The sequence below is a fragment of the Canis lupus genome, chromosome 19, assembly GCF_048164855.1.
Source record: "Canis lupus baileyi chromosome 19, mCanLup2.hap1, whole genome shotgun sequence".
Lineage (NCBI taxonomy): Eukaryota > Metazoa > Chordata > Mammalia > Carnivora > Canidae > Canis > Canis lupus.
Window position 1 is genome coordinate 18,164,628 of NC_132856.1, and position 26,929 is coordinate 18,191,556.

The 26,929-nt window shown below is 35.8% G+C and overlaps 1 long non-coding RNA gene across 1 annotated transcript; it reads left to right on the forward strand.

Moving 5' to 3' along the window:
• The first annotated feature begins 260 nt into the window (after positions 1-260).
• LOC140611279 (uncharacterized) lies at positions 261-26,650 on the forward strand. The gene is made up of 5 exons (XR_012012560.1): positions 261-339; positions 1,220-1,292; positions 3,311-3,456; positions 21,294-21,401; positions 26,198-26,650. It is a non-coding gene; the product is annotated as an uncharacterized lncRNA (long non-coding RNA).
• The last annotated feature ends 279 nt before the right edge of the window (positions 26,651-26,929 follow it).

The following is a 26,929-nucleotide window of genomic DNA, read 5'->3' on the forward strand; positions in this document are numbered from 1 at the left end:
TAGAAGACTGCCAAACTATTTTTCAGAATGGATGTGTCAGCTTACATTCCCACCAGCAACACAGAGGAGATTCCACTGTTTCACATCCTTGCCAGCACTTGGTATTGCCAGTATGTCTTTCCATTCTAATAAATGTGTAGCAGTATGTTATTGTGGGTTTAATTTGCATTTCCCTAATAGCTAGTGAGCTTGCATTGGAAGCCTTTAATGTGATGTCACAATATAAAGGAAAAGTAACTTGGGGAACTATGTAGATAATAGAATGAAATATCCAGGGATGTAAGGTTAAGGAAGAACAGAGGATGGGGAGATAAGTCAGGATGATCAGATATAGTCCAGGTAAAAGATAAAAGTTACCGAAAAGAAAGCATTTACTAAGGGCAAAGAGAGGGCAGCCCGGGTGGCTCAGCGGTTTAGCGCCACCTTCAGCCCAGGGCGTGATCCTGGAGACCCGGGATCGAGTCCCACGTGGTGCTCCCTGCATGGAGCCTGCTTCTCCCTCTGCCTGTGTCTCTGCCTCTCTCAGTCTCTCTCTGTGTCTCTCATGAATAAATAAATAAAATCTTAAAAAAAAAAAAAAGGGCAAAGAGAGAAGAGATAAGATTTGAGAAGTATTTGAAAGTAGACTCAAAAAGATTTGTGGGAATGAGTAACAGAAACAGTCAATGGTAACTCGTTTTAAGCTGGAAATAGTGGATACAGATATAGTAACAAAATTAAAAATAATGGAGGGAAAACAGTTTGGGAAAGAGAGAGATTTGGAGAGACTTTTTTGGCCATATTGAAATTGAGGTATCTATAGAGGATACCAAAATATTTGGCTGAGTGGGGAGAAACATTACTCCAAATGAACATTTGGTGTGACCAAGAGCAAAGACCCGTTGTAGTAAGTGGGATATTTTGCTTAAAATCACTGTCATAGCTTTTTTAGCGATACTGTTGGCAATTATTTCTCTTAGACCAGTTCACACGGAAAGGAAGACAAAATCTCAAAATCCATTTTGGTTTAGGAGGTGATATGACAAAAAAAAAAAAAAAGAGGTGATATGAACCAATCTTAGGGAGAAAATTATAATAGCCTACTATATTGTTACTTTGAAGGGGAATTAGAAAGCCAATAATTAATGGAGAGTTTTCCCAAAGTTATAGAAGACTGGGAACTCTATTAAAAGAATAGATGACGTTTGCATTTCCACTCACATGTTCTTTTCATGATTAGAAGAATCATTTAAGACCACAAATTTAGCAAAATCACACCTCAAAAGCTGTTGCTACCACAGCATTTTTTCAATGTAAGAAAATGATTTTATATATTTATATAGTCTTATATTGATCTTACATATATACATGACTATAGTCTTATATTGATCTCATATATATATATAAGTATATAAATATAGTCTTATATTGATCTTATTGTTTATATTATATACTTCAAGAAGACTCGATTACCTAATAATATATGGTTAATAAGATCAGCACAAAAAATACTCTACTATGAATATTGTGTATTAGGAGAGCAAATTGGGAAATGGCTAAATTAACTATGTATCTAATTCATGCAAAATAAACTGATAGACCTTAAAAAAAAAAAAGAATGACTCAACTTGGGGTTAATGAAGGTATCAGAAGAAAAAAAACTTCTCCCAATGTAGAAACTATAATTAAGGGAAAAAATGACAACAAATATGCTAAATGAGTGGGAGGCTCAGCTGTTTGAAAATGGCCACAGCACCATTCACAAGTGGTATCAGAAAAAAAAAAAAAAAATCAACAAGTGCCTTTAGACCTTTCACAAAGTTTCCAGTTTTTGAAAGCATTTAAAAAATTACAAGTATAAGGGGGAGTGGTAAGGTATTAAGGATACAAACTATCTTGTCCTAAAAGCTTGAATGAGAGTATCACTGTTGAAAATTTGTAAAAAACATACTTTAGTCACAGACAAGTTTGCTGTTATATGAATAACAACTGTACACCTATGGAACTACAAGTATGTAAAGAGGAAAAGTTATGTATCACTCTTTATAATGGAAATGCAAAACTTAGTTCAATCAACTATGAATTTCAACAAGTGCAAAAGTTTCAAGCAAAAGATAGTTTCCCAGAGGAGTGTAAAAGTATGTCGCTATTAGAATTTATACGTATATGGTCTATATCAACATAGACAAAGATATATCAGAAGAAATAAAATGGTTGCTATTTAAGTATATTCATTTTTCCCAATGTACAAAGTTTTAAATCACAATATTTATTCAAAAAGTAAGTTGCAAAAAAAAAAGTAAGTTGCTACGGTGAAGTGAATATTTATGTAAGTGCTATCAAAATACTGGAGATTGAGATGCTGCAAATAGACACATAGGCCAATTAGGGACCATGTTCACAGTGACTTAAATACCACAGAGTTCCTATATTCATTCATTTAATAAAGACTTATAGAATGTATGGTAAACAAAGTAAACAGTGAAAATAAGCCGACTTCATGGAAATATAGGATTATGTTGAGCAAAAATGGCATGCATGCCTTCTTTCCTCACTCACTGGAAAACACACACACACACATACACACACACAAACACAAAACAGTTGGAAACCTGAGTAAAATATATTCATTTTAAAAATAATATGAACCTACTATGCAGACCAATAACTAAGAAAGAATTGCTGCCTGTTTTGATTATGGAGACTCCTGGAGTAAGGCAATTAAAACTAAGAAATAATTTGGCACCCTGTTGGAAGCCAGAGAGAAAGAAAAACACTACAGACCTAGCCAAGGTAACTGTGGAATAGTGGTAAGAACATCAGCATTTGTAACAAACTCAATTTTCTCTTCTTTAAAAATGAAACTATTATATTCCACCATATTGTGGTATCACTTGAGCTAATATATCTCAGTGGTTTGAAATTGGAAAACACGCACACATAAAATACTGGTATTCTTTTTTATAGATTTAGACCTAAAATAGGAGTTGTTTCTTCTTCCTCTGATATAAAAAGTGGCTCACATTTCAAAGTTTCACTTCCATGTACTTAATAAGTTTTGCTAACAAAACAATCATAGTAAAGGTTCCTAGTAGTATGTCTGACTCAAAACAGATGCTCCTTAAAATGTCTGTTGAGCCTAAATTTGTTTTAAAATATAATTGGAATCTTCTGAAATAAGAGCGTTTTAAAAATTAGAATCAGGCATATTTGCTGCAAAGAGTTATGAATATCATTTTCAAATAAATCAGCCAATATATCTTTTCAAAGGTTGTGTTACTCAGGGACAAAGCACACCTAAATGAAACAAGATAAATATGCTCTCTTTTAGAACCCAGAGAAATTAATTATAGTGGATTGTCATGATAAAGACCATGAAGAGTACGGAGCTTAATAGAAAAAAAAATGAGAATGAAATAGCAGAAGCCTGGAAGAAGCCAAAAAGGACGGATAGGAAGAAAGAAAGTATCTGCAAAGGTCAAGTAAAGTAGAATTGGAATAAAACTTGGTGATCTTAATCAACATGTATAACTAATAGAGCAAGTTTCCAGGGGGATATATTGGAGGAGTAGATAGAGCATAGCCCTATCAATCTTCTTGCCCAAATTGTACAAGGAACATGCATGAATATATAGATCAGTTCTCAAGAAAAAAAGAAATGCGACTCCATAAAATTTGTTCCATATTATTCAAATTCCTTTTATGAGTAAGTATAAGGCTATAAAACACAGGTAATATCAAAGCTGTTCTTCATGTAGGACTCTGTAAACTACTTGTTTTTTCCCATGTGACTAGTCTTTGTTTCTGAATATTATTTTCGTATGTTATATCAGAATACATACAGAGGAGAATGAGTGAAATGATCAAAAACGAATCTAATTAGAAATGATTTAAGGAACTAGGTACAGACACTTAGTTGACAGAAGACAACATTTCAGAGAGACATCATGGTTGTCTCTAAGATGTGAATATGTTACTATAATAGATCAGAAACATTTTCTCTGTGATTCCTAACAGTAGAACCAGGATGGACGGATCAGTGTTAAAGGGAAATTTCAGCTCAGATGTGAGGAGAAAATTTTTCTAACAGCTCAAATTATAGTTAGGTGTTAAACAATAATTCTATAGGTATTTTACAAACTAATACTTGTAAAACTAAGTTAGAATCACTATCTCAATTGCTTTTGATAAGGAATTGAGTTATGGTGCCCTCACATAATCTTGAGGGAAATGTAATTTGTTAAATGCAATTTGGTACCATCTCTCAAAAAAATTTTAATGGTTCTGGATTTTGGTATTCACCTAACAATTCTTTCATTTTTCCACACATGATTATAAATACATCTGTTCATATTTGTTCAATGAAGCATATTGGTAGTAGACTGCTTAAAACAGAAATATGCCAAATACTCCTCAAATAGATGGTGGTATTTTGATTCTATGCAATAGTATGTGATCCTTCATCAAAATGAGTTGGATTTCTGTGTAAAAATCTAAGATGTTATTAACGGGGGGGGGGGGAGTAGGGGAGGGGGAGCCTATGAACAGAAATGATTGAATAAAGGTTTAAATAAAATCCATATATGTGAATTTGAACACACACACACATATATATATACACACACATTCATATTCTTATAAAACGATAGAAGAAAATAGGTATTAAAATGGTAACAGTGGTTACTACTAAAGATCAGTACAGATTTAAAATCAGACGAAGAGAACTATGGGGGGTGAGGGATTACTTTTAAATCTACACAATTCTACATTTTTTCAGCTATATGATTCAAGGATTGCTTGTGTAATTATTTTAAAAAAATGAAACAAAACAAAAACACAAGTTTGTCTGCCTTTTTGTTATAAGAACCATCTCACATGGAAAGTGCTGCCTGAGAGCTCATGGACTATTTATTCTCTTAAAAACTCTATATATTCTCCACAACTAGAAATAGGTATATGTGTGAAAATGAGCTGCTATATTTTGAATGTTCTTAAGATTTTATTTATAAAGTAAATAAACAAGGCTAAGCCAATATTGAAAAGGAATTAAACTTAAGTCAGCATTAATTTAGTTGTGTACACTTTGCAATATTTGTATTTTATCTGCCCTATCATCCTCACATTTAAAATGTTCCTCCTCAACAGTTTAGTGTTAGGTATATATTTACTGTTGGAACAAGGAAATGCAAATGGAGGTTTCCAGGAAGATGAAATGGAGTGTGCCACATTTTTAATAGCTTGCCTGTGTTTTCATGTGGTCTATAACGCTTTCATCTGACAATCCAAACTCCAGTTTTTTAGGAAATGTTGGAGCTCTGTCCATTCCGCCCCACGAGCTTCAGGTTCCCTCATCAACCTACCCCATACATATAAACCATCTGTTTGTGATTTTTCGGCTTTATCTGAACATCTTCACAAAGAGGCCATCTGTTCCCTTCTTTTAAATATCTATTTACAGTACTTTCTCTCTTACCGACTTTACAACTATTTTTGCATATGTCAAAAATTCAATTACACAGTCACATATTAGTATGTCATCTTCTCTGGAGGGGTCTTAGACAAATTCCTGGGCGATCCAAAGAGCAAGGATAATACTAAGAGGCTAAAAAATTTCACCTAAAAGCAAGGGGTGGGGGACACAAAAATAAAAGTCTCACAATGCATGAAATCAATAATAGATCAGAGATGTCCTGGAGAGCCTGTGCACATGATTTCCAAAAAGCTGTTACTTCACTATGTACAAGAACAATATGAATTTGCATTGAAATTTATTTCTGCCATTAGTAATATATGCCTATTGCAAATGTGCACTTTAGGGTAAGTATACTTTCAGTTGAAATAGAAAAAAAGAGAGAAAAGAAAAGCACAAATAGATGTTTCAACAGCATTTGTATAATGCTGGGGCAAGTTTTTAGGACCAGCTTACCGAAGGAAATTCCTAAGGTTAAATATGAAGCAAACTTTTAATGTGTGGGGGTGTTTGCTAAAAGCAGAACACTATGATGGACGTAAAAAGCTGAAACATTAAAGGCAGTCAGCTCTTTATTTTCTCTGCTTCCCTAGGAGCAAAACACCAGCAGAAGAATTCTGCAGATAAATGGTATTTCCAACTGTGTTGGGAGCTCAAAGTTGTGAGATTATAATTGGGACAACAGATTCAGATACCATCACACCAGCTCTTTTCACTCACATTTAAAAATAAAAGTTTAAAAAGAATTTACTAAAAGTCCCGTGTGTGTATATAATCATATATATGATTAAAGTTTCATATATGTATATATATACTATATAACTGCATAATCAATATCTATAAATGTGTAACTTTTACCTACATAGATCTATTTCCAAATTGCATGTATCATAGAAGAAATGAACAAATCAAGAAAAAATGCAATATATCTAACAAACATAATTAATTTTATTTAGATATCAACACTTCTTTTTTCTTAAGATTTTATTTATTTATTTGACAGAGATAGAGAGAGCACAAGTAGGCAAAGCAGCTGTCAGAGAGAGAGGGAGAAGCAGACTCCCCCCTGAGGAGAGAGCCCAATGCCAGGCTCGATTCCAAGACTCTGGAATCATGACCTGAGCCGAAGGCAGTCACTTAACCGACTCAGCCTCTCAGGCCCCCTAACATCAACACTTCTAAAAAAGATTTTGGTCTGATAAAATTGATAGGAAGAAAGAGAACACAAAATCGAGATAAAAAAAAACCCACAAAATATGAAAAAGTTGTCGCAATTTTAAAAAGGCAACTATGCTAAGTATAACAGTAGCTGTGAGCCAGTATAAAGCAAGCCAAGACTGAAACTTCCTAGCAGCTCAGCACCCTGTTTCTTAGGGTGGAGGGCAGTTGTTTTAGTATTCATGTCTGAGGGAAATTTCTTACATTGAGTTTTACACAGATAAGCAATATTCTTTTTTCCTCCCAGAAGACCATAGACCAGCAGCTCTTAAATGATCATCAACAGTACATTACACTAAGTCATTTTACAAATGGGCTCCCAAATTTTGACCTTAGATAAGGTAGCCAATGTTCAGGTAGAAATATCAGCACAGGGGATCCCTGGGTGGCTCAGCGGTTTAGCGTCTGCCTTTGGCCCAGGGCATGATCCTTTGAGTCCTGGGATTGAATCCCACATCAAGCTCCCTGCATGAAGCCTGCTTCTCTCTCTCTCTCTCTCTCTCTCTCTCTCTCTCTCTCTCTGTGTGTGTGTGTGTGTGTCTTTCATGAATAAATAAATAAAATCATTAAAAAAAAGAAATATCAACACAGATATGTGCAAACAACATGTATCTTGCTATTAGGGTAAATATGAATATAGCATTCTAGGTCTAGAGCAGTCCTCTATCTCCATCTGCCTAGAGCACTCATAATTTTCTTTTCATTCGATTTTGGTGGAAAATCCAGCCTGGCGTGATTGTTTCTGTGATGCAATCCAATTACTAAAATTTCACACTTTTGTTTCAAAGTCCCCAATACCACTCTGTCCCAAACTCCTGGCCCCCAAAGCGATCTACCTTCCATACTCTTGTTGCTAGGCTCCCCTTTATCAGAGTCCTTGACGAGTACTAAGAAGATGGTTAAGTCCCAGCTAACTTCTGTAGAATAAGGTTCACTCTTGAGAAAACTCTAGTGTCTTTGCCATGGCAACCTGAGGGAACACAGGCTGCTTTGGGATTTCCTCTGACACTTTAGCCTCTTTCCTACACCTTTTTTCATGTTCTGTAGCCATATGTGAAAGGGAGGGGTAGGAGACAGTTCGAATCCTTTTCTGTCCCCTTAGCATGGACAGAGGTAAGATTATGGAATTCTCGGCCTTTCCTCTACCTCTAAATGCCCAGAGACTTGGGCTTCCAGAAGTGATACTTTTTCAGTACCTTTTCCTAGCAAGCTCTGCAGTCGCTGACTGGCACAACAGTGGGCATTTTTCTGAACCTGGAAGTGTGGAACACTTAGTTTACTCTGCTTTTCAGTATTGTCAGGAAAGCAAGAAACAGTTTTCAAAAGTGCTTTCTACCTGACACCATATGAAAACCAATTTTTGCTACGTTTGAGACAACACACTCTTACAGTGTGCTCTCTGGTAGAGCATTGCTCATTCAGCCGGGCTGGGAGTAAGTTGCTGCAAGGAAGCGATAAGGCTTAATATAAAGGCACACTAGTGTTAAAGAAAGATATCTTGTATACTAGACACTGTAAGAAATTTGCATCACGACTTGTTCAAGAAAATATGGTCAGGACAGTAAAGAGTTCTTTAGCTTTTCAAAAATCACAAACAAATTTTTCAATAATTGCCAAAGTAGTTTTTAAATATTCAGAAACTTACTTTATTTTTACTTTAGTTCTTCCTTCAAGAGTGCCATCAAATTATCCAGTTTTTTAAAAATGTATTGATTATACAAGAAGGTTGACAACCAAGGTTTTAAATTGAGGGTCTGTGATCATTTCCCAACACATATTATGGCCACTGCTACATATAGGGCCAGTAAGTCAATGACTGACATCTTTGTATAGACAACTACCTAACAATTCCATTTTGACTGTCCTCACTGTGTAGCTTCTTCTCTGGATGATACAGTGCTGTGCCAATTTTTTAAACTGTGTTTTATTGTAGCAAGAACACTGAACATGGGCTCTAACCTCTTAAATTTTTAAAAATGTACATTACTGTTGACCATAGGTACTGTGTCATACAGTGGATTTATAGAGCGTATTTATATTGCTTGAATAAAACTTTGTCTGTTGATTAGTAACTCCTCATTCTCTCTCCCCCCAGTCCTTGGTAACCACCATTCTGCTCTTTGATTCAATGAATGTGATGATTTCAGATACCTCATACAAGTGGAATCATGCAGTATTTGTCTTTCTGAAATGGCTTATTTCACATTCATTAACATAACATCCTCCAGTCTCATTCAGGTTGTCACATATTGCAGAATTGTATTCCGTTGTATGTATATGTCTAATTTTCTTTATGCATTGATCTGGAACATTTTGTTGTTCCCACATCTTGGCTATTGTGAATAGTGCTGCAAAGAACATGGGAATACTAATATCTTTTCAAGATCCTAACCTCAATTCTTTTATATCAGTATCCACAAGTAGGTTTGCTAAGTCATACAGTAGTTCTATTTTTAGGTTTTTAAGGGCATGTGCACAAGTTCTTCTGTTTTGGAACACTCTTTTCCCTTCATCTTTTCATCCTTTGGATCTCAATTTAGTTAAGGCCTCCTATTGCCCTCTCTTCATTCATCAGCTATGCCTCCCCTGCACTCAGACTGCATGGACTCAAAATCCAGCTCTGTCAGCATTAATTTGCAGTGTAAACTTAAACAGAGTCATTTAATCTGCCTTTGCCACAATTTTCTTTATTGTAAAATAGGGATAATATTAATACTTTTTAAAATAGGGTTGCTGGAAAAACTAAATGAGTTAATACAGGAAAAACATACTACATAAATGCTACATTGCATTTAGAGCTATGTAAATGTTAACTATTAGTAAGTTCAGTATTGATATTGGTATGCTATTATTACTGTGGTGGTGGGAATACAGATTGTTTTGGGATGAGCCACGATCATGTTAATTTTTCTCTGCATTTTGTTTTTCAAGCACCTAATACAATGCTAGACACACAAAAATATAAGCTTAATAAATATTTATTGACTAAATAGATAAATGGCATGGCTTACTGATGTTTGACTATCTAAATTGTTATCACTCTTGGATAACAATAAAATCCATTAAGAACAACAGTGCTGTGTGCCAACTATATTCAAATAAAAAAATTAAAAGAGCAAAAGGAAAGGTGACAATGGTGAAATAAACGCAGATAAAATTAAGAAGTATCTGATTTTACTGCCAGAGAATATGTCTACACAGGGAGAGTATCTAATTATTGTTAGCTATATATTAATCGATAATGTTCTAGATACTTTGACACCACAATAATTTTCCTCACTTTAAATGTTGCAATTTTTATTTCCATCAAAATATCATGCATGAAGCAGCAAGGTAAAGAGGTAAAGAGAATATAATGTGTATCACTCAGAAGACATACTCAAAATTAGTCATCTAAGAAGAGTCTAAAAGCAGAAACTCTTTTAAAGGTGTGGGCAACTTGTAGCAAAATCAGAAGGGGTGCCAGTACCCAAAAGGCAGTGTGTTACCAGGATATGAATGAAAGGGTGCAGGGAGAAAAGAGTTTACAGAACCTGGAGGGACAGCTCTGTGGAGAGGCCCACGTGGCAGGAAGTATGATCTTTGATGGAAGGATACAGGATGTAAGAAGGAAGCCAGAGAAATAATAATCTTGACTTCACTTCCCTCAAACCCTTCTCCCTCCCTCCTTTCTCCAGAGGGTGCTCAGCACTACTGCAATACTACAAGTCAGTAGAAGGGAAACCCAATGTTATAACCCATCCAGGGTAGCTCCATGAATACAGAGGTGGAAAAATAAACCTGGAGGGGCAAAAGAAAGATGATAGCTAATGCATAAGGTCAATGAACTTTGAGAAACAATTTTCCATACTGCAGGATTTCTCACAGCCTTGAAATGCTAATATGAATTATGACTCAGATGTAATTATTACAGAATCTCTGTTCTTAAAAAAACACCTTGAGACTAGGAAATGCCCCTTGAGTGACACTTTGGAAAATGGCAGATTCTCATAAATATCAAGAGTTAACCAATGTTACCTCAAGTATCAAATTAATTTTGCCTGGAGAGATGCTATTTTAATTGGAATGGTTCATATAGTCCACCTCCCTGAATCCCAAATTAGAGAATTCTTTGAGCCCCAAATGACTATGAACATTCAACTACTCAGACAGTACAACTGGCAGTCAATATAATGGAGACTTTTAGAAATGGAGACATCTGGCCAAACACCAGAGGTAATACTTTCACACCAATCTCTAAACTTAAACTTGCTACTTTCCACTTGTATTTATCAAGTGTAGAACACTGTGGAGTTTTTAAAACTAGATGCAGAAACTAATACATACATAGTTCACGCAGGTAGATGGCCATCCCATTTGCCTCACTGCAAAGATTTTGACTAGGCCTATATTACTTCTATTAGAAGCAAATGAATTTGCCCTTTTCACAACTCAATGTGGAATTCAAGAATTCACTGCTCTCAAAATTGGTTCTCACAATTTGACTTTTTTTTCCACACTAAAACTGGGTTCTAAATAAAGTTCTCAGTATATAAATGAACACAGAGTGCTGTGCAGGTGGGTTTGCCCTTGGTAAGACACAGCTGTGCCTATCAAATACAAAAATATGGTATTTAATTTTGGAAAATTGCTAACGGCAGGCAGGACTGTATGAGGGAAAGTCACCTTTAACTGTCAATCAGGAAGAAACAAAGATATCAGGAACAGGATTAGTTTTCCGAATGCTTCCAGGCTAGAACTGCATCCGATGCCCTTCCAGAAGCACTGAACAATGAAATGGGTAGCTAGTTGCCAAGCACATACAGCTGTGTGTCTATTTGCCGGGGGGTTTGTGTTTTGGGGTCTGAGAAAAAATGAGGTTGGGGAAGTAAGCATTGAAAGTAGCGTCAGCCCATCATCTGTTATATGCCAATTCTGCTGGTCAGAACAAACTCCGAGATAGAATTTATATTATAATGCAGTCCTCACTTACTTTTCATTGATATTCTTCATTTTTTATCCCTTACTTTGGCAGAGCTCAAACAGCAGTGTCTCACCATGGTGCAATTACTCTTTTGGCAACTCCAGGCAGTTGTTAGTAGTGGAGAATGTGTAGTGGCACGGAACACCTCCGGGCTTATAAATACAGGTGGCTTAAGTTAACCAATTATTTAGAGGCAGATAAGTCATGCAGTTTAGCAGTTGTCTGATTCACATCTCTACTCCACATATAGAGGATTCCTTTTTCCCTGGTGAGATTTTTATGGAGCTTTACTAGGAAGACCAGATGTCCTGGTACTTGCATCACATGATAGACTGGAGTAGATTCAAAGGTGCTCTTCCAGTGTTTCAGGTGTGGTATATCAGTGCTATCACTGACTGACTCTCCAGCAGATAAATAAAGATTGGGACATCACAGAAGCAGCTAGCCTAGCCTGGAGTGTCCTGCTTTCCTGTCGTCTTTTTATTGCCATTTTAACTGAAAGTACAGACCTTCCTTGTTTCAAACATTTTTTACTTTACAATGGCAACAGATTCCATTTAATGACACTTTACTTCACAAATTGTTGCTTCATGCATATGTCTTTATTCTCCATAATTTCAATGAAGAGTCCATTGTTCTGCTTGTTAAATTCACTTTCCAACCTTCTTTGTTCCCTAGAAACATGAATAATAAAGCCAATCTGAAATGGTCATCTAAGTTAGCCCAATTAACATATGGTAGATACATATGGATTACAAAGAAAAACTAGATTTTCCTGGGCTTCATATCCCAAAAATGCCCAAAAATATCTTATCCCCATGAACATAAACTTCAAAATGTCAATCGCATTTACAATTATGAATAATAGGGAACTGTTGCTCCCAAGGGAAATAATAAGTGAAGAAATGTTTCATAGATGTTTTTTAGCAAAAGCAAATGATTTGCATGTTTCTACCAAAAGGGAATAAAGCCTTTAATATGGAGTATCCCTCAGGTCTCCTTTTTGGAAACAAAATTCATAACCACCTGCCATTTGACGAAATCTAATTGCTAATACAGCGTACACTTCTGCAAAGTGTTCACTGGCATTTTCAAAAAAAAAAAATTTAAAAAATAGAGAGGCATGCTAGCCTCATCTACACAGAAAGAGAATGACAAATGTAGCATGTTTTTGGTGTATGTGTTTTTTCCTATTAGAAACAAAACATACCAGAAATATAAGTGAGCATGATTTCTTCCCTCAGTAATAGCTTTAACTAAACCAGACAGATTCAATTTTTTAAATGGGTGTCAACTCTATTCATAACCTTTCAGTTTGGTTTTTCACAAGGAATATGCATAAATACTGCACTTTGTCTCATGCTGTGTTATTCTTATTATTTATACTATGCATAATTAAAATTTGGGAGACTAATAATAAAAATAGAAAGTGCATTTGAAATATATTTGCCTAGGGAAGTTTCAAAGAACACAAATTTAGGCTCTAGAATGTAGAGTTAACCCAGGATCTCAATGGCAATGCTAGAATGTGATAGCATTCACTCAGCCCATTTATGATTGCAAATTGAGGTGTCCCATGCCTAAACTTCTTATGTACATAAGCATATATCCTTTCCTGATAACATAGGCTGAATTTTGCAATAGAAGGGAGGTTACTGACTCATTAGTGGTTAAATAAAGACCACCTAAAAAGGTGTTTGGGAGAGAAAAACTGCCACGCCCAGAAAAGCTGAAATAATGGTTATTTCCATAAATATTGAATATTGAACTGAAATAACATCAGCCTTTTATGTCCAGTTCTGCTACCCTCCCATTATGGCAACTGCAGAGGTTAGTAAATGGTTCTGTTTCTATAGGAAAGTGACCATGTTTGATATGCTTTATGCTAGACCTTGTGTAAACATTTTAAATACATTATCTCACTTCTCTTTTAACAGTCTGTGAGGTTTATAATTTATTCCCATTTCACAAGTGGAGAAACTAAAACTAAGAAGAACTGAATAATCAGGGTTCATATTTGAACCCTGTTTTTGATCTATTCTTAGACTCATGCTTCAATGGACATATATAGTAAAACTCTAACGTGAGAAAATCGGAATTTTATCATAAGCATAATTTATTTGCTGATTTCAAAATAGGCATCTGTATTTTTCCATCATTATGATTCCATCCAGATATTTTACAACCAGCTCCAAAAGGTGGTTTCTGGAGTTTTTCTCCTTATATTTCTCCCACATGGTCTTAATGTAGTTGTTTCTGTGTTTGACAAATAAACAAAAAGTTTTTTGTTGTTGTTGTTGTTAATCTCCAAATAAAAGGAAAGATGTGACCAGCTTGGGGGGGTCCACAAAAAAGCTAATTAGTTTCAGAGCAAAATGGAAGTTTGCTATATTCATGAACACATTCAAATTGTGAAACCGAGTTAGGGGCATAAAATAATATCTATAAAAAGTCTTTAAGATAGCACAAAACTTTTTACAATGCTAACAGTAAGAAATAGATTTTATAATGCCTAAAATCTTATAACTACTTCTGTCTACATTTTTTAAACTTCCTTTATGCCATAATTTGGCTTTATTTGTTATATGATAATCAAACTCTTATCTTTGTAATGAATTTTTAATGAAAAGACATGCAAAATATGCCCATGGAAAGTGGGCACATTATATGTTGTGGATGCTGTCTCTTGATGAATTAGCATGCTGTGGCAGTATGCAACTCCTCTAGATGGGGCTCTGAGCCTTGAACCAGCCTATTCTATTCTTAAGGGGAGTCATTTGTGTTTCCTTACTTAAATAAAGTGAGTGGATTCAGGTAATAATGGCATAATTTAACAGAGAGTGTAACCATTCTGAGGGCCTTTTCCTATTGACTATTTGCAACACAAAGCCTCACTGTTTGAGGAGTGACCGTAATAGAGTGTTGAAGTAAGACAAGCGCAGGGTGGAGTCTTGATTCTACCTTGGGAAGCCACTAAACCTCAGTTTCCTCATCTGTAAAATGTGAATAATGATAGTAGCAATGGTGTGAAAGGGTTCTTTTGAGGAGTAATATGAGTGCACAATAAATGCTGCTTCTATAGTTATTACTACTGCTGCTGCTACTCCTTCCTCCTGTTAGCACCTCTATTTCTTATTCCCATTATTCCCAGGTTCACAGTTCTAGTTAATAATCTCCTCGATTCATGACTACATTAACATGGTCATCCCTGCATACTCATTGTCTCCCATCTCTACTTCCTTTAATGTATCCTGAAAATCACTGCCTGATTGATTACATGTAAAGATTGTATTTTGAACTCTAAGTAACTTATTTCTCTTTTTTTTAATTTTTATTTATTTATGATAGTCACACACACAGAGAGAGAGAGAGAGGCAGAGACATAGGCAGAGGGAGAAGCAGGCTCCATGCACCGGGAGCCCGATGTGGGATTCGATCCCGGGTCTCCAGGATTGTGCCCTGGGCCAAAGGCAGGTGCCAAACCACTGCGCCACCCAGGGATCCCCCTCTTTTGAAATTATAAACAGAAGCCCATCCTCTAAACTAGTGGTTCTCAACCAGGGATGATTTTAACCCACAGAAGACATTTGATAATGTCTGGGGGAAAATTCCGGTTGTCACAATGAGGAAAATGGGGTGCTACTGGCATCCAGTGATAGAGGCCAGGAAGCTGCTAAACATCATACAATGCCTTGGATTCCTCCCACCTAATAATGAATTATCTGGTCCAAAATATCAATAGTGCTGAAATTAACAAACCCTTCTCTAAGTGGAAACTGATGCTGTGCATGCAATAGACTATAAAAAACTAAGAAAAGCATATGGACTCTAATCAGTGTCCTTGAGAGCATGGCCGAAGTCATCTTATCTCCCCCTTTACTGTGGAAAATTCCCTCCATTTTTTTTTAAAGCTGGACATATATAATCAGCTATATTAGAAAGGCATCTAATCTTCTGAAAATAAATAATCAGCTGCTATTATCAAATAAGTAAAAGCCCTCATATGTAGAGGGTTAGGCCAACTGATCTCTTAAGATCCTTCTCAGTTCTGACATTTACAATCGCCTATTCAAAATCTCCAAATGTTCTCCTTTGCCTACAAATGAACTCATTTCTTGGTGTGTCATTCAAGGCCTTCCACAACTTGTTTCCTGCATGCCCTGTCAATTCTACCTCCCATTGTTCTCTGACATGAATGTCCATTTCAGAAAACTTGTCTTGATTATTGGTGTTCAAACAAACCCTTCTCATCTCCTCTTTTTTATTAGCACTGGCCAATCTCCTCAATCCTCAGGGCATATGACCTCCTATTGATTTTAATACCCATTCTGTTTATTTGGCCCTTAGTAGTATAAGTACTATTTTGTTTTGTTTTGTTTTGATATACTTGCTTTATCACTCAGGATTCATTTTGTCTCTTTAAGATACGAATCATGTAATATATTGTTCATCTTTTACGTCTATCCTTTCTGATTTCCTTTAAGACACTAAACTTGCCCCACATATGACATGGAAGGTAACTCCCACTTAGAATGCTTTTCCTGGGATTAGTTCTAAACCATTTTTTTTGACCTATTTGTGATAACATTTCCCACTCTAAATGTAACCCAATGGAATGTTTTGCCAAAGTTTAATATTTTTAATTTTTATTTATTTATGATAGTCACAGAGAGAGAGAGAGAGGCAGAGACACAGGCAGAGGGAGAAGCAGGCTCCATGCACCGGGAGCCTGATGTGGGATTCGATCCCGGGTCTCCAGGATCGCGCCCTGGGCCAAAGGCAGGCGCCAAACCGCTGCGCCACCCAGGGATCCCTGTTTTGCCAAAGTTATTCAATGAAAAGCATTCTAAGACTGCATCTGTATTCAATGGGAGAAGTTTTGATTGATTAGTAATGTCCTTCAAGGGTGTAACATAAGGTAGTGCCAGCAGACATACCAAAAATTTGCCATGTCTGTTCTCTCCCTTGCGTGGTGCTGTCAATATATGTCTAAAGTTCATAGTAGATGTGGTCTTCATAGTGTATTTAAAGTATGGAATCTGCAAATGTTCATTTGTGTTCTGTAGACAAGATAGACTAGTTCATGAGTCCCAGAGATGATCTAATAGTGAAAAGCAAATTGATTGTTATCTTAATCAGGGTACTTAAGTTACCAGTGAAAGAAATCTATCATATACACTCTCTATTTTATCTTATCTCAATTTCACCCTGAGTGTCTTCTCTCTCTTCTAGATGGGCTTTCATGTCTCTATCTCTATCCTTTTCCGATTCTCTCTACTGAAAAGCTATTACTTCTTTTGTCATAACCAAGGGCAAACATGACAAATACATAGTCCCTCAACTGAATCTTTATTATTTTAAAAGCTAAACCTAGACTCACAAACTACTCAGTCTCAAATCTAAATAGGCTCAAATTAATCCAAATTAATCAGTGATTACCAGAGCACTAAAGTAAGGAGAAATGTTGGCTGAGTGTTCTTTTCCTTAGATAGCAGTATCCATGCAAATTTCAGTAACAAAGCGTGTGACCTGCATAAATTTCCCTAAAAGCATTTTACTTTATATACATTTTCACATGGGCAACAAGTCCATGAATTAGAAATTATCCCCTCCTATTATATAATGAAACTTACTGCACAGTTTTAAGGACAGTCCATTTAGTAAGAGAAAGACTCATGTGTAACACAATCTGTCTGATTCCAGAGCCTAGTCTTCTCACACCCCCCAGGAGACCCAGAAACCTATTCTTGTAAGAGAACAATTCAAATGCTTTTGTATTAAAGATGGCCAAAAATGAAAGGAAGGAAGGAAGGAAAGAAAAGAAAAGAAAGGAAGAGAAATAAAGACAGAGAAAGAGAAAGGAAGGGGAAGGGGAAAGGAAAAGGAAGGAAAGGAAAAAAGAAGGATTAAAAAACACAGTATAATTTTAAAAAATTAAGGGGAACCTGGGTGGCTTAGTCAGTTAAGTGTCTGACCTTGGTTTTTGCTCAGGTTATGATCTTGAGGTTGTGGGATCAGGCCCTGCATGGAGCTCTGGGTTCAGCTCAAAGTCTGCTCCAGATTCTCTCTCCTTCTCCCTCCCATGTGCTATCTCTCTCTCTCTCTCTCTCAAATAAATAAATAAAATATTTTTTAAAAAATAATTAATTAAAACAATGATAATAACTGTTAACATTTATTGAATGCTTGCCATGTATGGGCATATGCTATGATTTCATACATTGAATTCTCTTATTGACACTATGAAACAGGGGCCATTATTATCCCAGATGACAAAATATATGCAACAAGAGACTAAGTGACTTGCTCAAATAACCAAGCTAGTAAACTGTGAATTTAAACTCAATGTTTAAGCATAAGCAGTGTGATTCCAGAGTCCTGTCCTTTTAAAAGCCAAAAATTGGACCGAAAGTCTCTCTAGGGAGAGAAGGAAGAAAAAGATGACTTCTTATTAAATCATATATGCCCACTTTATTAAAATCTACATATGTGTACATATATGTATTATGTTAACATATGTATATGTATATATATGCACTCATATTCTGTACAAGTGTAAAAAATACATTTAGTCTTTCAAATATTCAAAACTGAAAATGCATGCTGGTGTGTGGATTTTTTCCTATTTCCTTTGCATAGGAAAACTGCCTACTGGTACCTCTCCTTTTGTCAGAGACTGATAAGGGCTGTACAATCTTGTAGTCAAAACATCTCGCTAAAAAGCTTCTTTGGCGGCAAAGCCTAACTTGGAGTGTGTTTGGTTTCCTGGCTGCCTTATTTGTTTACAACAATGCTCTTAAAATTGTCTCTACCATCTGTGTAAGGTCTAGTTCCTTGAATGAGAATGAGATATTAAAATGCCATCCAGATGTCTAGATGCATATCTGCATTAACATATTATGCAAATTGCCACAAGGCACTTTTTTCCTTCTTAAACAAAAAATATTTTTAGATGGAGTGTAAGAAAGTGAATCTGTGGAAGCAAAAGAAAATTTTTGAAAAGGTAAAGAAAACAAGAAACACTGGATTTGCATTGCTTATCTTGTTATAATCATATCTTAGGAAAGAAACCATGACCTACAAATGATTTTGTCTGTCACTTTGCAAAGAAAAGATCAATGTCAACAGAAAGAGCAAAATTCACCTTGAAAGATGAAAAACATGAATTTGGTTTCTACTATTTTTATTAAAAAATCATATATTAGAAACATTAGTGAAAATTCTAAGAACAATCTTTGATTCCACATCCCAATTCATAGGTGGCATATATCATCTCCTATAGTTGTGTCTCAGTTCTATACGACAATAAAAAACTAGCAAAAAAACCTAGCAAAACAGTATTTCAGATTTATTTGTTTGTCATTTTAAAATTTTAAATAATGGAACATTATTGGAACATTAAATGGAACATTAAATAGTTCCATGTTTACAGGTTTATGGACTGTATGAGGTATGTGTGCTAAAAGTTTAAAATGTTACAAGAATTTCCGTTAAAAGTATAGCATGTTGGCACATAATAGTCAAATTTGAGAAATGGATATGATTTATGAAGGTAAAGTTGCCTGATCCCTTTCGTAATTAACCTGCACTAAACCCGTTATTTCTTCTAATCACTATGTTCCCTTTATAAATTCTGAATATATTTCCTTGGGCAGTGAGTACATTTTTCAGCTCTCATATATGTAAATTTAAATTCAAAGGTTCTTTTTTCTCTGCCACATTAAAAAAAAAAAGAATAACAGGACTATTTAGAAAAACATTTGGCAACCTCGGATAAATATTCCTAAATCAGAATTGAAATTTGAACAATATTTACTTACAATGAACTCCAGAACATGTTCCAGAGCTAATTAACTCATTACTGTCACTGAAGACCTTGACATAGTTCAATATATAATCAGCCAAGCAAAACAAAACTATGCTAAAATTGTTTTAGGGTCATATTACTTCTGAGCACACCTACAAGAATAGATTTTTCTCTTTGTCTCAATGAGTGTTGATCCAAAATGCAGAAGCCAAAATGTCCCATCAAACTTTTTGAATGGAGATATGACATAATATAAATTAAAAAATTTTAAAGATAATATTAATGGGCACCTGGGTGGTGCAGTTGGTGTAGCGTCCGACTCTTGATTTTAGCTCAGGTACTGATCTTAGGGTGTTGAGATAAAGCCCAGGGCCAGGGCTCTATACTCAGTGTGGAGTCAGCCTAAAACTCTCATTCTTAAATAAATAAATAAATCTTTATAAAAAGATAACAATGAGAATCTGAAATGTGGACTGAAAGTAGAATTGCAACAGCAGAAAGGAAGTAGGAAGGGTGTAGAGACAAATAAGAATTAAAATTGTTCACTGATATACAATGGATCAGCTTGCTGTCTGTTTCATTACTCTACAATTAAACTGTGTCAAGTAGTGAAAAGAGAAAATGAAGACAACTGTCTAGTAGATTCACTTCACCTAACACTAGCTGAAAAAAATAAGATGATTCAGACACCCTTTTCATCCAACAAGCTTTTCTGATAAATTGTCTCCATGTTTCACCTGCCACACATCCCTGCTTGGATTTGGGAGCTGTATCATCCCTCCTACCCTCTTTATATGCAAATGGCCGTCATCAATTGTCACCAAATGTCCCCAAGTTCTTTCCAGTATTCACAATCAAGACTAAGTTTGACAATGTAATTCAACACAAACCGACACAAAACCTTTCCGTGAAAATTGACACAAAACCTAATAAGTGGTTAGAATTCTAAGGGAAAACACTAATGTAACACTTACCACCATGGAGGTTTTTTCTCAAAATGTTGGAATTAGTGACCTTCAAGGGAAAAAAAAAAAAAAAAAAAAACGACTTAAGAATTACAGTGTAAACAATTCCAAACCAAATAACCCAGAGTTACTCACTGTTGCTTTTCTATGCAGGACAATTAACAAGAAAGAGATACAATATTCCACCTGAGGGAAGTTTATATTTTACTTCAAGATGCATTTTGACAGAATTAACAAAAAGATAACACATCTGGCCCACTATTGTGCTCAATATACACTGTGGACCTCAAGCAGTTAAGATTCAGTAATCTAAATGTCACCTGAGATTGTGGGGGAGTTTACCACATGATACAGATCTGATTTCAAATGGCATTACCTAACAGAAAACAGATTGTTTGGAAAGATGAGCCACCAGAAAAGCAAACTCATTCCTCAAGAATGCCAATTGACACAGTCTAATACAAAATCCTATTCTTTCATGTATTGCTTCTGTTGGTATTCACTAAGTAAATACTGAGTGCCAACTATGTGCCAGTCACCATCCCACTGCTGCTAGTTGTCCAGGGCAGATCTGCAGGAAATTCCCTTTTAACACCACAAGAGTGGTCAGATCTTTGCCCCTTTGGTCCCTCCACTCTCCAAAGCTCCATTTCCAGACTTCAAAAGCAAACTTAGGCCATTCCATAGCTCAAAAATTTCCAAAGACACCTAAAACCTAAAGAAAAAATGATAAGTTTGCATATAGTATTTTTGTTTCATGGTCTAGCACAAACCTAACTTAGTACTTTCCCCTTTATACTTTTCCAACTTTGCTCAAGCACTTGAAAATTCATCTAACTGTTGCCTCATATTTTTCCACTTCTTTGCTTTTGTTTGTACTACTTCTTTCAGGAATGTTTTCTCTTTAGACCTCCAACCCTTCCCGATTTATGAAGAAAACTAAGGCAATGACAACTGATAGACATAGCCCAGGCTCTTAAGAAGACTTCTTCCAAAAAGGTATCATCTTCTTCTGCTTAATGACACTGCCTCATTTGGAAACTCAAAGAATATCTATGCAAAAAATGCATACATCATACATGTGCAGTGTGCGAATTTTCATAAACTAAACACACAGCATATAGCTCAAAGAAAAATGATGCCAGCACTGCAGAGGTTCCCTTCTGGTCCTCTTCTAAGTCACTATGCCTCTCATAGTAACTCTCCTGACTTCTAATGGCACAGAAATATGTCTGCCTATATTTTTCATAAATAGAATCATATCATAGAAATTCATTTGTGTCTATTTTCTTTCAACATTAGGTTTATGGCATTCATCCATGTTGCTACATGTACTTGTGACTTACTCATTCTCATAGCTGTATTATACCCTATCATGCAACTATGAGATGGTCCATCACTTTACTGTTGATGGACATGTGGATAATTTCCAGGTTTTTACTTCATGATAGTGTTGTTATGGGTATTTTAGTTAATATGTAAACATTTATATTTAATTCATATATGAACATATATATGCATTTATTTGGGGTATAGAGTTGTTTTTAAACTGCCTCTTGCCCATATGAAGCTATGAGCATCTTTAGGGCAATGTCTCTAGTTATTTTCTTTTCCAGGTTTTTGCCTAGAGCATTCATGCAATGAATATAGATAATTATAAGTTGAATATGTTGGTGTATAAAATCCATTGGAAAATGCCACTTTCCATAAAATGAGAAATCAGGCAACAAACCATTTTCCTAAATTTCTATTAGTTATTGTCATTACTACCTTAAATAATCTAGATCACCATTGTCCTCATAGAATCCATGGTTGGCACAAGCTCTCCGTGCTGACCCTGGGGAAGGTCAATCATCTTGTCCTAATTGCTATAATCTTCAACCTCAAGCAACAGAGTTAAGGTGATAAAAATTGCAAAGAAAAGCTGTACATTAAGTAATAACTATGTTAAGAGTCACAATTAAGATAATATAGAGTATCCTAAATACAGAAGTCCATGTAATTTTCTAAAATGAGCAAATCTCCTAGTCAATGTAGCTGATTCTGGTTCCCATAAGACTAATAAAGTCAGTGTATGGTGCTCACTAAAAAAGAGATTTGTGTATCCCCACATAGCTCAAGAGACCCAAGAGAGATACTGTAAATTTTTCCACTAGCAAAGCAAAAACGGGCAATGAATTTTGCTAGTTTTAACACCAGATTCACACATGCTCTAAAAATGCTCAAGGGCAGCCAGTCCTTATTTATAGTAAGGCACTCTTAACACCAGACCCAAACTTCCCAAGTCTTAAATTTATGCCTAGATTTGTGACCATTCATTATCACAGATGTAGTTAAATGTGTTGTTTGGAGCCAAGGTAAATCCATGATGGGGCACATACCTGATATCGTTAGCATTTTCTGTGAAATAGCATGCAGAACCACAAACGTGTTCATCTGAACTACCTTGACAGATGCTTCAGGGGATTTTAATCAAGTCCAAGTACTCCTTCTAGCTAACTCTCCCTCACTACATTCTTTAATAAAATGACTTGACAAGCTTAATTTCCCCTTACCCATCACTTTCCCCAGCCCTCAACACTCCTTCTGGGTACCAATCTCATTATATTTGAGATTTTTTAAAAATTGAGCCAGTGTGCTGCTTTTTAAGGTCATGCACAGGAGTCAAAATATCTTATTTAACCAAAAAGGATCTTGTCAAAAAGCGTACTGATAGTTTGGCTTTTGATAATATTGCAAAGCACATGTAATATATACCAAACAGATATTCTAGAAGAATGCACAAATAACTGAAAATTTTCAAAATAAATTTAAAATATTTAAAATGACATTTGACCACAAGAACGTTTTTTGTGAGCAAAAAGGTTGATGATCATTTGCATTTTTACATTTCTCAGCAGTCCTTTCTACTTTTAATTAAAAAATACTATGTTCATTATGTCTACCTACCTCCTCAGATAATATATCCAATCTCCCTATCTTTTCTAAGAAAGATAGATTTGAAAAGGTCTTAACTAATAGATACATATCTTGATGAACACTATCTATGTGCTTCTAAATATTTTAGCATAAGAAATAAAAATTTAAATATTATGAAGAAGCATCAAAGAAAAAAAGACAAAAGGAGGCACTTTCTCAATTATGGATTAAAAAAAAAAAAAGCTATGAATGATCTACAGCTAAGCTTGCTAATTCATTATTCACAATGATTAGGAAAAGTTCAATGTTCCAGGTGAAGCAACTGGGAATTAAGAAAATAAGTAGGTGTAAATGTCAGCCCAAACTGCTTGCTTTATTTGTGGGTTGAAACAGATCTAAAACTTTTTTTGAGAAACAGATCATACTCACAGATACTCTCATTTAGCTCACTCTGTATGTTGTATGCACAAGCATTGAGGATGTGAAGTTATCCTATTTAGTTACATATACTGTTCAGGCATCTTTGAGCCCACAGGAATTTGTTAGCCTTTCCATCTCCTGGATGCTTGCGAGTCTGGGGACTCTTTGGACATTGGTCAAGTTGCAAATTAATTCTTCCTGTTCCTGGGAAGAAATGGAGGTGGAAGATGGTCATGACTGTTCCTAGAACATGGTACAGTGGAGATCTGACCATATGATTCTAAGACACAAAGTATACATGTTATAAGAAGGGAAAGAAAAAAAAAAAAAAAAAGAAGGGAAAGAAATATACAGACATGATTTTCTGTAACATTTTTATAGACCTCTGCCCAGAAAAGTATACAACTCTGTTAGTTAACATGTACTGAGTGCTTACCATGACCCAGACAATGGGCTAGACATTTTGCACACATTCTTTCATTGAATTCTGTATCAATGTCTTCCCAATGTCATATCTCCTACTCCTCATTTCTACTTCACCTGGTTGGTTGTAGCTGGCCTAGGTGTCACAACAAACCTCCCAATTTCTGCCCTGGGCTTCTGTGCCAGAGCTGGGAGAGATTCCTATGAAACTATTCTGATACATGTATGCAAACCTATAAGTGTGTAACAGTTAACACTGCACAGCACAAATGTTGGCCAAGAGAGGAATTATCATCTTAAGAAACATTCTCCCCCTCAATCTTGTGGTAGACATTTCAATGGGATAGTTTGCACAGGCCTCAAAGGACTTGCAGCAGGGTGGAGGCTCCATCCGACAGTAGCGACCAGCTAAATAACATAACTTTGGATTAGCTTTTACCTTTCCACTGTTATATTCTTCCTAAGCCCCAACCCTTTGGGATCACTTCACAGAACAAACCAACTGCATCCCGATCCTTAAAAAAAAAAAAAAAAAAAAGATTGTATTTATTCATGAGAGATACAGAGAAAGAGGCAGAGACATAGGCTCCCTGCGGAGAGCCTGATGGGAACTTGATCCCAGGACCTCGGGATCATGGCCTGTGTCAAAGGCAGATGCCCAACCACTGAGCCACCCAGGTGCCCCTGCATCCCAATCCTTAGTTAAGGTCTGCTTTTAAAAAGAACCCAGACTATACATGTCCTAATTTACAATGGCCTAATATGATTTAACCTATTTTTAAGATGAAAGATGCATAGTGAAGTTAAGTAACACGCACCAGGTCATATAGTAAGTATTAAAATCTGGATGTGAGTCTTGCATTCTTACCACTACAGTGAATGGCTTTTCTATCCCTATCAGGATCATGTGGAATGCAGGAGAATATTCTCAAAGGAGATGGGACTATGCTACCTATAGAAGTTAGATAAGATAAAATGCTGAGTAAACCAAGTAAATACATACATGAATACATAAAATAGCCACACTCTTCTACGCAACTTTCTTTTTGTCTGCTATGTAAATCTCAAACTCTACCACACTATTTCAAACGTGTCCCACAGGTGTACTAATAAATGTATAAAAAGTCACAGGATCCTTAGATCTGAAAAAATTATCAGCAAAGATTCTCCCCTTTCATATCTGTATTCATTCTACTGTCCAAGGAAATAAAGAGATATTCCAGCTTAAATAACAGTTATTTCTTGAGATAACAGGCCTAGAAACTCAGCCTTATTCCTCAGCGTCCTCAATGATACACACTCATCAATACAAAGGTATTCTATTAGTATAGCACACAACAGCTTAGCAAATAAATCACAAATCAGTTTTTTAAAAGTTGGATATAGAAAGCCTCATAGTTACAAGTTATCGAGCACTTACTCTGTACATATCAGTGAATCTGAATATCTAGAAAACATGAGATAAACTCTTTATAAAGGGATATTATTTGCATTTTCAAGTGTTTTCAGATATCTTGTTCAGGAGGGTACTTCTAAATTTAAAACAATGAGTCCAGTTATAAATAATCTGAGAAAATTCAATGAATGCTGCTCAAGAAGTCTGAAATTATAAGAAACATACTGCATTTGTTTTACAGTTAGTAGCCATTGTGATAGAATTCAATGTGCGACTCCAAATTCAGCACTTTACCATGAAGCCATCTATTAGTAACCGAGTATAACTTAACAGTATTGGGAGTCTCTATTTCATTTTATTTTATTGTCTATGAGCGCCTAGCATAATCCTCTTGAGGGCTAGAACCCTCTCAAGCAAATAGCATGTTGAAAAGAAATTTTCTTTCTGTGGTCACCAGACTGTCCCCTAAAATAGTTAAAACCTATAAACCTTTGTTATAAAGCTGGATAATGCAAAATGATTAAATTCAGCAGTTTAAATCTAGGCACCAATGCTCTCTGAAATGTTTAAGGGTATAACTGACTTTGAACTATGTTTTAAAAGAGTTAGTGGGATTTTTTTTTTTTTTTCCTCCCAGGCAGCTCCAACCACAGAATGTCAGTCTGGCCTTGATGACATCATGTCCTGATGTACAATCTTGACCAAAGTCAGAACTATACCTATCTAGCCTCATAATGAAGAACGTTCAAGGCCATCTCTTCTGACACCTTGGGAATCTGAACTCACACAGATGGTGCTATTGTTTTCACACCTGCTGAGACTTGCTGATGGAAATGTTGATTTTCTGGCAGGCTTGTGTATCATCGGGACATTTCCACCTACCCATTGCATTGCACAGTGTGAGAAGCCATAATCCTAAAACCTTTCTTTCTCCAGGGACCCTTCCAGTGGTTAAGAGCACGTGCTCACAATATACTACCTGGGTTCCTATAGTGACTTCTCCCATTCCCAAGGTAGATTACTCAAACCTCTTACTGTTTCAATTTCTCCTTTTTCAAAAGACAGTTCATAAAATAATGCTTTTTCCAGGGATGTTGCAAGAAATGAATGAGATGTTTCAGATAAATTACATTATACAGTTTTTGAAAAATAGTATGAATCTATCAAATTTGAGTCTTATTAGGAGACCCTCTCTGACTCAGATCCAGGATCTCCAGTTCAAGGCTAAATTTTAGTTTCTATACACTAATTTCCATATTTGGTTCTGACACTCAATCTCAATTTCTGTCTGTCTTTAAGTGCTCAGTTCAGGTCAAACCAGGTCCCATATAATGACTTTGTCCTCCTTGCTTTATAGTTACATCCTTCC